This window comes from Merops nubicus, unplaced genomic scaffold (genome assembly GCF_000691845.1).
Source record: "Merops nubicus isolate BGI_N331 unplaced genomic scaffold, ASM69184v1 scaffold51200, whole genome shotgun sequence".
NCBI lineage: Eukaryota > Metazoa > Chordata > Aves > Coraciiformes > Meropidae > Merops > Merops nubicus.
The window spans coordinates 7,531-11,036 of record NW_008583180.1 but is presented as its reverse complement, the minus strand read 5'-3'; positions in this window follow the sequence as shown (position 1 = coordinate 11,036).

The window sequence follows — 3,506 nt, the reverse complement described above, 5'->3', positions numbered from 1 at the left end:
GCTTTCTCATTAGCAAATATTGCTGCAATATTTGGGTGGGAGGAATTGAAAAGCAAACAGTTGTTATATTTAAAAATAAAAAAAAATTAAAAAATCACATTTCAGCCACCTTTGAAGTCTTCAAGCAAACTGCATTTTTCCAGCCGAAGTCAGAACAAGGGCTGGCAAGAGGAGATGTGGAAGACAGTTCCTCATCCATCACTATGCCAGCTTTCCAGGTCAGGGCTGGAACTGGGCCATTAAGCTATACTTGCAGAACAGTCCCACCAGTGATATTAAGTGTTACTGCTGTTCTTTTGCTGGGTAAAAACACTTGGAAGCAGCAAAGCTGGCACATTGTTGCTAGCTACCAGGAGCACTGTATGGTTAGTGCACACACCCGGGAGGTTCAGCTCAAATTGTATTTCCAGTGTCTTTCTGCCACAGACTTGCTAGGTGGCCCCAGACAAATCAGTAAAGCCTCAGGACAAGTTTAGCCTGGAGCATCCAATTATCCCCCTTGTTCCTGGGCTTACTTTATTGCAAAGCATAAGCTTACACCTCTTGTAGACAGGCACCCGGTAACCTCTTAATCCAGCCCTAAAGCAAAGCCCATTTCTCAAGGGAATGCCGTGGGCTAGTAGAGGAGATGAAGCCTGCTGTGCCTGCCTCAGACCCATGGCCATCAGCGTGGGGAGCCTTGGGATGTGCCATTTGGAGAGCAGAAGCCCCACTGTGGTTTCAGCAGTCAGGCACTAGTCCTTGGAAAGCAAGTCACATGTGTTTCCCTTCCTTAGAAGCTGGGTGCCAGCTCTGGAGCACATCTCCACCCTTATACAGGCCACGAGGAAAACAATCTATCAGCCAGATGAGAGACAGTTTTAAGTTAGACATAGGCTGTTGTTTAAAAAGGAAATTAACTTTAATCCAGAGACAGCAACAAAGATCAACATGATTGAGTCATCTGCCTTGGCACTGTGTGACTGCCTTCTCCTAGAAGCAAATGCTTTTCACTCCCCTAAATGTTTTGGCCACTACCTAGAGTTAGCAGCCTGACTGTACGGCTGCCCTCAAACCACAATCTGGAGAGAAAATCATGACAGCTTGCTAAAATACAGCTGGTAGAGCTTGCCTTCAAAACACACCATGCAACAATCCAAATCCCCTTCACCCGCTGCTGCCTCCACTCTGACTCGGCCGGTCCCTGGCAGGTGGCTGGCCAGTGCAACGAAAACAGAAAAGCACTTCTACTGCCAGAAATAATCTTTTTATTCTGCAGTCCAGAAAGCATAAAAATAAATAGCAGAAATACTCACTGTGTGTGTTTGACTTGCTTTCATCCATGCCTTGGTCTATGCATGTCTATCCATACCATCAAATCAATAAATCCATCTGTCTTAGAGGCACAGGTAACATTAAAAAACCAAATCACTGGCAGGCAAAGAGTTGGGTAGAAAATACCTACAGGGAAAGAAGACAACTTCAGGCCTGGAGCCTGGATGTGAAGCCTGGAGCCTGAAACTGTCTGAGACTGCCAAGCTGGCTCCTAGATGCATCTCTTGCTCACTTTTCTCCTGACCAGGTCAGGAACCAGGCATTAGAAGGAGAGCTACAGCTCCACGATCCTTCCTAAGGACACAGTCCTGCCAGCAGGTACCTTTTGCTGTGAAAGCCATAACTGCAGTGGAAATGCAGCAGGAACAATGCAGCCCTACTGAAGAGAAGAGACATGTACCCCAATCCATGCCCTGCTTCCCACCACCTCCCAGGCTGCTCTTTAGCATGAGCTCAGAAGGACACAAAGTGTGCCTAAAATCATTCAGAGAGTATTTACCAAGACAGTGAAGCCAAACTCTTCTTCATGGTGCCACATGACATAAGAAGCAGCAGCAAAAGGTTCAGGAGGGGTATCAGAAAAAAAGCATCACGAGTCAGGTCACACAGCACTGGCACAGGCTACCCATAGAAACTGGAAGTTCTGCCCCTGGAGGTTTTCATCACCTGGCCAGACAAGAGTCACAGCTGACCTGTTTCAGTGCTGGCCACAGTCCTGGCTCAATCAAAAGGTCGGACAATATGATTTCCAGAGCTCCCTTCCAAGCAGCACCACATGATTCCCGGCCTTCCATCAGAACTTCACTTCCAGTAAAGAATGAACACAAGTAAAGAACATTTAGCATCAGAAAAATACTTTTTTTAGCATCAGCATAGGTTTATTAATCTGCATCTTAACACAATGAAATGCTGCTGCTGCCGTAAGCTGCATTACTGGACACAAGGGGCTGCCATTCCCTGGTGTGCTTAATATTTGAGCTCTGCTCAAAACTAGTATAAGGTGGTACTTCTCAAAATCACCTGAAGTTAACAGGATGCTGCATTTATCCCAAACAACTACAGGCTGGGCTACGAGTGGATTGAGAGCAGCCCTGAAGAGGACTTGAAATTTTTTACTGTGGGGGTGGTGAGACACTGGAACAAGCTGTCCAGAGAAGTTGTGGATGCCTCCTCTCTGGAAGTGTTCAAGGCCAGGCTGGATGGGGCTTTGAGCAACATGGTCTAGTGGAAGGTGTCCCTGCCCATGGCAGCAGAGTTGGAAAGAGATCATCTTCAAGTTCCCTTTGAACCCCAGCCATTCTGTGATTTATTGAAAGGACCTAACAACAATGAACTGAATTTTCCTTCTAACATGGGCAAGTTTAGAGATCTGTTACCCACTGGACCTGTTCCAATTAACTGTTAATTCATTTAACACTAGATCAGACACGCAACTCTGAAACTATCAATAAGCTTTCTTCAGCATGAGTTAGGTTCTGCTGCCCTAGCTGGGAGTACAAAGCTGCTGTTATTTCTCCTAGAGTTATTAGATTTTTCAGGCACTCCAGGGAAACTGAATTAACAAGCAGAAAAATGGCACCTTTAAACAGTCTGTTTTACCACACACATTCTTCCTTTAAATTGGCCCATATTTTGTACTTATCCCTTTAAGCTCCTCATGCTGAAAATACATACAGAATTCAATGCAAGTGGCATGCCACAACTTTGAAGCTGGTGACAAAAAATGCCTGGCACCCATTTGAAATTATATCTTCCCCAAATTCAAGAAACCAGGCAGACATGGAAGACTGCATTGGGTAACCAACCCCTTAAATAGTAAGAAAAAACAGGGAGGTAAAAATCTATATAAGCCCCAGCACAGGAATTGTGTGGCATACCCTCAGCTGTTCTGTAGCAAGACTAGCTCTGTTATGCTTAAGAAAGGCACACAGATTTACTCCAAAGATCAAACCTGTTATATCTGATATTTCTTCTATCTGTACTATTTATCCTCTCAGACAAAGCTCTCTGCCAAGCAATCTTACGAGTCCCAATTTATGTAACACATGGCATAAGTGCATTCAGCTTATGTCAGCATCACCACATCAATCACAGCCATGGGGATTTGATTGTTGCCTAGCCTGCTGTGGCAGCAAGGGGCTGAAACCTCCACTGCCATAGCCAGATCCACGCTGCTGTGGCATCACCTGCTC